We start from the raw sequence: 12,641 nt of genomic DNA on the forward strand, positions 1-12,641 counted from the left end.
CCTCCATCTCCAGCCTCATAAATTTTAAAAAAGCAAATACTTCCTTTGTGAGAGCAGCACAGTAAGGGACCATGCTGGGTTAGTTTCAAGAAGGTGAGCAACAGAAGAAGACAACAAAAATGAGTCATGTGGCAAAAGGAGAACACAGCAAAGTTAAGTCTGAAGCAGAAAGAAAGAAAACAGGAGATGGAGATCACAGAAACAGCCAACTTCATGCTACATTCAGTTAGACTGGAAAGAAATAAAAACAAAATGTGAAAGCTCTTCAGTGAGAAGGAGCCGAGATGGAGCTGTTTCTCCAACTTCCTCCTCCAGCCACGTATCTCAGCAGCCACCTCTCCTTTCCTTCATCTCACCCTCCCAGCAGCGGGCAGCTTTGCCTACACTCCTTGACCAAGCCCAACAGGACTCAAGAGTGTTTGAGTGTTTTTTCTTCTTTCCTAGCCATTTCCCAACTTCTCTCCCCTCTAGATTTGTGTTTACCAGAAAACATCTCTTTGTAAATCATTGACTAAGGATTACCTTGTCCCAAATCCTCCCTTTCAGATACTATCTTCACCAGCTTTGGGTAGTTTCAGTCAGGCAGCTTTGTAAACCTCTCACCTCGTAATAGTCTGTTTTCTTTTTATCACACATTTTGAATTATCAATGCCTGTCACACCAGGATTTTTTTTGAAGACAGCTAATATTGGGAGTGACTGACAGAGCAGATCTCATGATGATGAACATTTACTTCACAGAACAAGGCTGCAGCAAGTGCAAAGGTCAAGCCTAACAAGAAAAATAAGGAAGGAAAACACATTTTTCTTTCTGCCTCTTTCTCAGTCTGTCTTTCCCAATCTGTCTCCTGTCTTGTATGGATATCGCATATACCTGCTCTATGAGAGAATGACTTTTTGATAGCTGAAAGAAAAAAATGTCTGAAAAAAGCCTGATTCAACATTAAGCATTTTAGATGTTCATAATAAAATGAAGAGTTAAAACAGTTAATTTGACTCAAAATTATGTTTTCCTCTTAGATTTAAAGCCTCATTAACCTGCTGATATTACTTAAATCACATTTCAAATGACATCTCAGATGTTAAAATCAAATGTTTTGTCAGCTCTGGAATGAAATGTCAAGAGAAGGGTGCCTAAAAGCTCAGAATTCCACATCCTTTTCTTAAAGAAAACATTAGCTAAATTTGACAAATAAAATCTTGTTTTTTCCAGATTTTTTTTCCCCAATAACTATTATTTATTTAAAAGTTACTTAGTTCTGCAGCTGTTATGACAACAACTTTCCACCCAGCCACAGCACACCATGTGAAGGCAAATAACTGCAAGCAGACTGAACAGAAAAAGACAACAAGAAAAAAAAAATAAAAAGGAGTTCATTTACTGCTGATCTATCTCAATCTTTTCTGCTGCCCACAGACCAATAAAACAGCAAAATAAAAGAACAGCTGCACACACACCTGAAGACAGTAAAGCTGGTGCAGTTTGCAGACATGTTTTATATCTGTAAATCTCAGCAACCACTTTAGAAAATATGAGGTAAATTTTAAACTGGTAATGAAACTTAACAAGGAAGATAGTCTCAGATTAGATGTGGTCTGTAATCCAAAGTGAATCTATTTCTGCATGTGGCCTTGACTTCAGGTCGATAAGAAAAATCAGAAGCTAGGTAAAATCCAAGTGAGTCAAGGAGAAAGATGTATTTCTCCTCACTCTAAAGAGAAAAATAAAAAACTTCCTTTTTGTTCATGACAATTCAGATGTTCTGTTGATAAATTTAAGTCTATTAAATAATTAAAATAACATAATATTGCCCGGAACAAAACAAAACCTAACATAAGAATACCCAGTGAAGCCCCATCTGTTCAACAGGAGAATGCTAATGAAGACTGAAAAAGGCAATTGCACTTGTATTTTGTTTTTAGTTGCTCTTTTCATCTATTCACAAATTGCAAATGAGAGAATTGGAATAAACTGCCAGCATATTACACTCCTGCCTAAGATCTCCACAGCCAAGTATCCCAGTTCTCCCTGCGGGTCCTTCCAGCTTTTAGGAGAACCCTCCTATTATCATTCCCACACTAATACACTAATACTCTGCAATTTGGCTTCTGGCTCCCACCCCCACCTCTCAAACATCGTTGCCTGCTCTCCCACCTCAAAGAGAGGGCGTTTTAAAACACTAATTAGGGTTGAACTGTGGAAATACAGAAATTGCATCTGTTGGAACTCTTCTAATAGCCTAACAATCATTTGCTTGGTTCTGGTTTCAAGGTGGGGGCTCTGAGCCACAGCAGGAGCACTCGGAACAGCACCCGGCTTGCCACGTGCCCCCAGAGATCTCTGCGGGAGCCCAGGATAAGCCCTACCTCTGGAGCATCACTGGCTAAGAGAGTCTTCTTTTCTCTTATCCTCATCATAAGTACTATTGCGCCCAATTCACCTCCAGATTTTTAAGTCCCATTGCAGCAAAAATAACAAGGGAAATGTCAGTAGCATCAGGAGAAAACCTGCATTGCACAAAGGTAGAATAAAAGGAAGCTGACAAAAAACACATCTATGCAAACAGATGCTCACTCTGACTTTTCACATCAATAGTGATGACAGACCTTTGAGTTCAGCAAAATATAAGCAGAGAAACAAGAAATGGTGTTAATGTGGAGTCAAGAGGGGCGATTACAACTGCTGTGGAGTTGGTGGAGAGTACATGGGCTACTGCCTCAAACCTGGTCATCTGAAGATACGCTATGGCTGTGGCAGGTTTGGGAGCAGCATCTGCCTCTTTTCCTTCATGCTCTTCATTGGCATTGTCCACTTAAACTACAAACTGTATGGCAAAAGCTCTCTTTTCCAAGAAACTGTTATGCAGCACACTGGATTCCAGTCTTAGGTAAAACTGGCTAGAGCTTGCTGTACTTCAGATTACAATAGTAATACATCACATTTGCAAAATTTTATGTTAATGAGAAAGGAAAAAAATAACAGTTGTCTGTCTTGGATTTAGCCCATGGCTTTGCCTCAAGCTAAAATACATGTTAAGTGAGCTAGAACTAATAATGTCATCTCTGTGATTGCTAATGATTTAATTAAATGACTATAGTTACATTCAAATAAATATCTGAATCTCATTTTATGCAGTACAAAAAATTGTTTTAATTAAACCTGATTACAGAAGTCATACTAAGGAAGTGTTCTCTTTAGTACTTCTGAAATGAAATGGAATCCATTAATCACTTTGATCTTCACATTTGAAATACTACAAAAATAAGTGCCTGTAAAAGAAAGTGTTGTCATCTTCTATAGAAATAGTGGTACAAAACCCTATCTTAATGGAAAATTATAGATGAGAAATGAAAAACCCTTGAAGCTCAAAATTCAATAATGTTGTTCCTTCAAAAATATGTAACTTTCCCCGTGTGTGCGTAATTGCTCGGATTTTTACAGACAATGGTAGACTTTCATTTTCAAAAGAGAGTGTAAGAACATTGTTGTGTGTTCCATGGTGGAACTACAGTTGCTGTGGGAACCATCACTCTGAATTTCTTCACAGCTGTGTTTATATCCTCAATCAAACGGTGGAATTAAAATAGTTTTCAGCATTCATATTTTTGCTTTGTTTTTAAATACCTCCCCCCCCCAAAAAAAAAAAAAAAAAGTTTATTTCCATGACAGTAGAGCCTTAGATTCAAATAAACATACTACTCAACTCTGATGACAGGAAATTTTCTCTTTGCTACCAGTTCTTCACCAAAAAATAAAAAAATAAGTTACAACCTAAAATCATTTAATTTCTCTGACACATTGACCTAAATGGGCTTATTTCAAAGAGCTAAGTTTTTTATCTGGACTGACACGCCTCGGTGCATTAAAGTTACTAGAAAAACATATGGCATATGTGCTGGAACAGTTCGACTCTGCAGGGCTGCTAGAATCGTTTTACTGCCATTAGGAGAGTCAGTGGAAAATAAGGCTTTGTAAGATTTTAATGCTAAACCCTTCCAAATTGGAAGAGAATAAAGTTTTAGCTTCCATACTATCTTCCTCTTCCAGGATAATTTTTGAAGCCAAAGGTTTAGAAAGTTGAGTACAAGAATAGTTATTATGTGAAAGAAATTCTATTTTATTCAAGAATATATACTGGCTTACTCTTGAGCATCTTGCCCAAATAAACTTGAATCTGGACCAATGCAGCTAAGATCTGTCTGTGCATTGAGCTTAGCTTGCTTTACGATCATACCACCCTACAGTTTTTATTATGCCATCTCATTTCCTGCTTTCCTGAATTATGAGAATTTTAAGTGTTTATCCTGTGCTGTACAAGTTATGGATTTACACGTGGAATTCCCATTTTCCTCATGAAACTGAAGCATATATATTCCTTTTACCTAAATTCTGCTAAAGCCAGTTACTTCCATACCTGTGGACCATTGTTGGATGCTAGATAACCACACTGCATCCTAAATGTGTGCCCGTAACAGACAGTCAACTGTACACTCTTCATTTTAGAAAATAGTAAAGCTTCTCTGAGATCAGGACTGCTTTAGTTCACTGCAGGAATAACCAGCAGAACTTTCTCTCAGAAAAAAAGAATGAGGGTTTTCTGTAAAATATACTGTGAAATTTCAGCCCTGTGGGACAAGATCTCAGCTACTATAAATCTCTTCTGTTTATGCTAATCTAGAAAATTCAACCTAGAGTTCCTAAGAATCCAGTCCAGCTTTTTGTTCTTTGATTCAGAGCTACCAGATGTAGCCTTACAGAAGGACTGATAACATTTCCTATTGTTCTCTGCTCACTTTTTGTATCTGTCATTTACAATCCAAGTTGACATATTCCCTCCAACAATAAGATCCTTCTTTAACTTTCTATACATTGACTGATTATTACAGACTGTACGGAATTGGAGTTATGAAAACTAAAAACCAAACAAACAAAAACCCAACTGGTCATGAAAGAGATTGGTAATGAAGATTTGTGACTACATACTGAATACTTGTTTTGCACCTTTTCAAGTGTAATTAGGTCCCACCATTTTTGTTAACACTTCTGGCAAACATTTAAGAGCTTTCTAACTCCTAACCCCCTAGCTAATATTCATACTAGAAAACACATTCTAATAAGACCATTATGACCAAAAGATTTGACAAACAGAGCACCAAAACCTACAGCCCCCAGCTGTGGGTCTCCTTCTCTGGCTCCTCTCTGACATCACCAAGTGAAGCTGACAAACACGATAACGCAGTAAAACTCCATAAATATAATCCTATTTAAGGACCTTTATGTTGCCTGGTAGCCACTGAGCATTGAAATAACAAATGACAAAATAAACCCACCCAATAAGCCTTCATAGAGTGTCTTACTGACAATTTTTTTTTAAATGTTTCGGTGCCTGAAGATACCATGGAAGATGCACCTAGGCATTTCATGGTTGAGTTTCTGTTGAGTTTCCCAATAGCCTGAATTTTCTCTTGACACCACCTTATTAGCCACATGTTCCCCCTCACAAACACACACACACACACACACAAAAAAAAGCTTTTACCTTCTGAAATTGCTGATGATTTCTTGAAGTGATTCTGAACAATAATTTTGTTGATTCGTATACTGCCTTTACAACTCATCTTGTTAATTAAATCATCTTGCATCTCAGAGCAGTACTTGGTCTGTCTAGAAAATTTCAGCTTTGGCCCTCCCCACCACAGACTGAAGAGCCATATGATGTTTATTAGCATGCAGCATGTGTTACTTTCAGTTGGCTGGGAAGTTGATGGAGTGAGCTTGAATGCCATACTGGTGTTCACACTGGCAAATTTCCAGTTCCTCTTTGCCACCTGCAAACCACATCCTCCCTCAAACAGGATGCTCATTTCACCATTCCCTGGGGGCAACACCAGATTCTAATCATATGTTTCCCCCTTATTTTTCAGGTACGTGAAGTGGTCATGCACAGAAGCAAGGGCTTTGTAGAGCATGCCAGCTGAAAAACTTGGAACTGGTAAATAACTTACCCAAGTTTACCCATCATTTAACATGGAGCAGGCTCTTGGCTTTATATGAAATTACTCTTAATTTTCAGTTTAGTACAAGCATGATGGTAAGCTTTCATTTAGCTTACAAGAGGAGAATCAGTGCTTCATCTTGCACTTTGAGTTGTTGGAAATTCTGTAAGAAAATGTTTAATTTGCTGAAATATGCAGATTGAGGTCATCCAAAATGACTGGAAATTTGATTTTGATGAGCTGTTTTATTTATTTATTTATTTATTTTAAGTAAGGGGAGGAAGGCCTAGGAATATTTTGGAAATAAAACTGGGAAAGTGTTAATTTCAGAAAAAAACTTTATACATAAAAAACATAGTCTCTACCAAATTCATTCAAACTTCACCCTTCCGATTTTTTGTTAAAGTTGTTTAATCAATTTTTTGTTCCTAGTTGAATCAGCAAACAGGAAACTCATCACTTAGGACAGCTCTACACAGTCGTGACCGTTGTTCAAGTAAAAAGTAGGAAGTACTTTGCTCTAAAATTTCAAAGTTTAAAATTAGTTTGCATTTATCTCTAGTATCACCCTTTCTTATTTTATATTTTATTTTATATTTTTTATTTTTTATTTTATTCCAGTGTAGCAGTATCTAGCCACTGAACTGCTTAGTTTTTCCACGTGATCTGAACTCCCTTCCCCCTGAATAAGAAGGATTCCACATTCAGGCAACTGGATGACAGAGTATGTATTATTCCTAAATTTAAATATAATATTTTAAAATGTTTTCTGCTATTTGTGAATTGATTTCAGCACTTAGGCTTAGTGGCATTTGTTGCAAATTAGTAAAAAGGCAGCCTAGCTATACATGCTGCTGCACAATTGTTTAGCAAGATTTAGTGTGAGTGGCAAAGCAAGAATGCTGCTTTTCAGAGGACAGTGGAATAATGGTTATGATTCAATTAGCCTTACCAAAAAAAAAAAGGTGCCTAGAATTAGAAAGAGCTACCTGAATCTCTAGTTTAAACAGGTCTTTATGGGCTGGTACTGCACTATTAGGTTAGTTTAATAAGCAATTATAATTATTGGGAGAGCAACTTCTCTATTAAAGGTCAGGGAGTAATCACTACAGCTCCAGCTATGAATATAATTAGACATTTAATGAAAGGTGTCTATCCAGTGCCTTTTCCCCTTTTAACGATTTCAATTTAGAATTAAAAATGCAGTACAGTGGTAAACTGAAATACATTTCAGGCAGAAAAGATGACTACTTTATGCCAAGTTTTTTTTTTTTTCCCTTCCTTTTGGACCCAATGGTATGATTACCAACCCCTAAAGGTAAAAGTACAAAGCATTAAAAACAGTAGTATTACAAATTATTTACGTGCAGTACAACTTACATTTTCAAAACCCAGTGACTAAATTGACTATGCATTCTGTGTTTGAACACTCACATTATGTGAACAGATAGATTCCTAATATTAGCCACATATCTCTCACTGAAATTTATTGTTGATAATTTAAGGATCAAAATTTGAAAGTGCTGCACACTTCCAGAAGTTAGGTAAGCTTGAGAGGCCTTGGCCATTCTTAAATTTTTAGAATGCAAATTCTAACACCTGGATTCCTGTCTGCTACAAGCCAGAGTCCTGGAAAGACCCCTGTATGTGAATAACTAAAATGCTCAATTATTGTTTACGTTGGGGTTCTTAAAATTTCTGCCCTCAGCTGGGTCTTTAACCAAATCTAGAGGAAGCACATACTAATTCTCTCAGCAAAATGAATTATTTACTGCATCCTAAATGAAGTGAGAGAAAAGTTCATCCATCCCTAGAATACAGCGATGCATCTTTGTTAACCCTTCCCTGGTAGAACTTGTCACTTTCAAGTGAGCTGGCAGAAACAAGAAAGGGAGTGCAGAAAATGATAGACTGGAGTACTGCGATCATCAATTATCCAAAATAAATGCAAAATAAGATTTAAACATCGTCAATATTCAAGGCCAGGTTTAACTCCCTCTAAAGGGAACAGAAGGACTTATATATATGAGGGGACTTTGCTATATTCTGAATTCAAGTAAAGTTGATCAGTCTTGAAATCAGCTCTGACCTCAATGAAAGTCAGAGTGAAATCACCTAAAAGCTAGCCGTCACAGCCAACACAAGTACGCCCAGATGCTCCAGCTGCAGACAGCAGGGAAGAAGAGAAGGGGCAGCAGCAACAGCCCCAGCTGGCCCGGGAGCCAGCGTAGTGAAGTTCATTGGGGCACCATCAGAGCCCCCCGGCTGCTGATCTGACCTCCCCACACCACAGCGGGGCACTGACTTGAAGCGAGGTTTCTGCTCTTGACTCCAGCCCAACTGGGAAAACACGTTGTGGTCGATCTTCAGCTTTCTGAGGACACAGACATACACGGAGGAGGAGAAAATGCTAACTGCAGGAATGACAGCAGAAGAAATAGCTTTGTATAGAAGTTTCAGATGGCATCTGCAAATAGATTTTTAATATCAGGATAAGTGAACGATCTTCTTGTTACACACTTCCTTGGCAGGATGCTTTCAAAATAAGCTAGGATAAAATAGAGCTTTCCTGAACAAGAATGATCTTATAGCTGCCAAATATGCCACTCAATGGGCATTCTGTAGAGCTCATGAACGTATTAAAAACAACAAACAACCAAAAAAACAACCAACCAAACAAAAAAAATCACAAACCAAACAACCCTTTGCACCCAGTAGTGTGAACTTCAGGCTGGATTCAAAAGCAAATACAGTAATGGAATCAAATTCTTTCAGCTATTTCCAGGTCTCTCAGTGAAGACAGAATAAATTGTCCCTTTTCATTTCAACTTCAGTACATACATAATGAAACAGAAAACTTGTAGAATACCCAAGCACATCCTAAGCTATGCCTCTGCACTTCATGCTAAAAGGGATTAGTAAGTGTTCACATGTTCTGTTCCACTGGTAGAGCTGTGGACTGAACATTCAGTAGTACATATGAAGAAATAATATATTGAAATACTGGAGCTGTTTACTAATATGCTTCTACAACTTAATACTGTCCCTAATTAATTTAAGCCTATCAAAGTGAAATTCATTTAAACCACGTGAAGCGTACTACTGACTTGTGGCATAAATTGATGACCATCTCAAGTCAAACAAATGCCACCTGATACTTAAAACTCCCCTAAAAGGAAAGGTCTTCAGTATAAACATACTACATTTACATCACTTTAGTAATTGAGAACTGATCTTAACAAAAGCTTTCTACATCTGTGGGCACCATCAAGTTAATTTTCTACACATACATTACTTTTAGGTGGACATCCAGTAACAGATGGATGCTTAAAGAATAAATCACATTGTGAACAGCCATATTAAGTTTGAAACACAAATGAAATACCTTGTTATACTAGACAGAAAAAAAATAATTGTCTGGCAGAACTGGAAACGACAGAGCAGAAGCAGGGGACTCCAAACTAGCTTGGCATAAAACAGATGAAAGCAAAACATGCAAACATGCCCTAGCAATTACAGGCCTGTCAGTCTCACGTCAGTGCCTGGTAAAATCATGGAGAAGATGGTTCTCGAACTTATTGAGGCGCACCTGGGGGACAAAGCAGTCATTGGTCCCAGCCAGCATGGGTTTGTGAAGGGTAGGTCCTGCCTAACTAACCTGATTTCCTTTTATGGTAAGATCACCCGTATGGTGGACCAAGGGAAACCAGCTGATGTGATTTTTTTGGACTTCAGCAAGGCTTTTGACACGGTTTCCCATAGGATCCTACTGGACAAAATGTCCACCATACAGCTAAATAAAAACATCATACGATGGGTGAGCAATTGGCTAACGGGCAGGGCCCAAAGGGTTATGGTGAATGGGGCTGCGTCAGGCTGGCGGGCGGTCACCAGTGGGGTCCCTCAAGGCTCCATTTTAGGGCCGGTACTTTTCAATATTTTTATAAACGATCTGGATGTAGGAATAGAAGGCATTTTGAGCAAGTTTGCTGATGACACCAAACTTGGAGGAGTTGTGGACTCTGTTGAGGGTGGAAAGGCCTTGCAGAGGGATCTGGATAGGTTGGAGAGCTGGGCGATCGCCAACCGCATGAAGTTCAATAAGAGCAAGTGCCGGGTCCTGCACCTGGGACGGGGAAACCCTGGCTGCACGTACAGACTGGGCGATGACACGCTGGAGAGCAGCCTAGAAGAGAGGGATCTGGGAGTCGTGGTAGACAGCAAGTTGAATATGAGCCAGCAGTGTGCCCTGGCAGCCAGGAGGGCCAACCGTGTCCTGGGGTGCATCAAGCACGGCATCGCTAGTAGGTCAAGGGAGGTGATTGTCCCGCTCTACTCTGCGCTGGTGCGGCCTCACCTCGAGTACTGTGTGCAGTTCTGGGCACCACAGTACAAAAAGGACATGAAACTGTTGGAGAGTGTCCAGAGGAGGGCTACGAAGATGGTGAAAGGCCTGGAGGGGAAGACGTACGAGGAACGGCTGAGGGCACTGGGCCTGTTCAGCCTGGAGAAGAGGAGGCTGAGGGGAGACCTCATCGCAGTCTACAACTTCCTCGTAAGGGGGTGTCGAGAGGCAGGAGACCTTTTCTCCATTAACACCAGCGACAGGACCCGCGGGAACGGGGTTAAGCTGAGGCAGGGGAAGTTTAGGCTTGACATCAGGAGGGGGTTCTTCACAGAGAGGGTGGTTGCACACTGGAACAGGCTCCCCAGGGAAGTGGTCACTGCACTGAGCCTGTCTGAATTTAAGAAGAGATTGGACTGTGCACTTAGTCACATGGTCTGAACTTTTGGGTAGACCTGTGCGGTGTCAAGAGTTGGACTTGATGATCCTTAAGGGTCCCTTCCAACTCAGGATATTCTATGATTCTGTGATATCCTCCAGGATGTAGGGGGGTGAGAGTAGAATGAGTTCAGTTCAGCAACACTTTCTTCCTTTGATCAAAATATGAAAAAAAGAGGAACCAAAGTTTAGCAAATCTTGTCTTCCATGACTTGACTGAGTTACAGCATGTTCTTTTCCCATGTTCTTTGCTTCTCCTCAGTACTTTTCTACATAAGCTACTAATTCCTGTTCTTCGGATTAGTTGCAGAGGCTGGTTAAAATGCCACCTTAGTCCAGAAAATTTATTCCACTCCTGCTTTTCAAAAACAAACAAACAAACAAACAACAAAAAAAAAAAAAAGAAAAAAACAACACCAAGAAATTTTTGAAATATTTGAAACTGCATGATAACAAAATGCTACATTGAAATGATCTCCTTGTTTTCCTTTTGTAAATAAAGCAAAAAAAAAAAATACACTGGGCAATACAGAATCCAGATGTAAGAAAAACAAGATGCTCTTCTTACTGAAAGTGATCAACATTCATGATGGATTTTGATGGATTCCACCCCTTTCCACTCCCCGCCCCCCTCAAATTTTTATTTAGGATGATCTTATTTTCACATAGCTGCTCAACATATATCAATAAACTTACCTTACCTACTCTGCGTTTCTAAATTTTTTATCCAAATCTATGAAAAAATCTGTTGTCCTTTGTGTTCTAATTGAGTACACATACAGTGACCCAAATTTGCATCTGCTACAGCTCTAAGTTAGAAGAGTCAAACAAAAGAGGCATGTATTAATATTCATTTGCATGTCTTTAGCACAGAAAAGAAGTCTGATATTATTAAAGAAGGAGACGCTGCGCTAATAATATCTATAAAAGGATTTGATGACGTATAGGAGGAAACCAGCTGCAGCAGTGAGTAGAAAGAATTTGGTTGTTGCATTTTTCACAGATGAGAAAAGTCCCATTAGAAATTGGGAAATTGGTTTGTATTTTTGCTTTTTTCATTCAGTTCCTTTTTCCTAGTAAAAAAAATCTTGGTGATAATGACAAGAGATAAACCTTGTTCACTTTTGCAAAACTGGTAGCAGTGTTCTATTTTTCTGGCCATTACATCCTCTTGCAGTACCATTATTAATTTACCTGATACTGACTGGTATGGTGGAAACATTAACTTTCTGAATATTTGTCGTAGGTTTTCATACACCTAGCATGGGTTTTAGTTGTCTTGTGAAGTTCATGGATATGAATTGTTTCTGGTTTCACTTTCCTGGCTCCTACTGCAGCGTCAGTCACATTCAAGTTCTCTAGCACCATTAAGACACAAAGTGCTCCTATGATGCCTAGATATTCCTATTAGCCCAGACTTCCTACAAGTTCTCCCAATGCTCTGTGATTATATGCATGACATCTGGCCTTTAATGTTTTTATATTTCAATGAGTTAAACATCATGCAATTTGAATTATTATTTCCTGGTCTCTTGCAGCACCTGTTTGAGTTTCATCCCTGACAACCTTTGAAAGTTGCTCTGTTCTGCCTGAACAGAAAGCTCACAATCTCAAGCTCCATTAGAATTTGTTGTTGAGAGATCCAGTGGTGTCCTACAGACTTCACTTCAGCTATAGTAACGAAACCTGGACAGCATCCAGTTCATTTGAAAACCACATTTCTCAACTTCCATTTCTTTAGATTCACTGCCTACAGGAGGATTAGTTTCTACCACCAAAGCAAGAGACTGCACGGCTTTATTTCATTAGACATTTATGCTAACACTAAATTCTCTAATTTAATCATGAAAAATAACTTTGAG

The sequence above is a fragment of the Anas acuta genome, chromosome 9 (genome assembly GCF_963932015.1).
Source record: "Anas acuta chromosome 9, bAnaAcu1.1, whole genome shotgun sequence".
In the NCBI taxonomy this organism is placed as follows: Eukaryota; Metazoa; Chordata; class Aves; order Anseriformes; family Anatidae; genus Anas; species Anas acuta.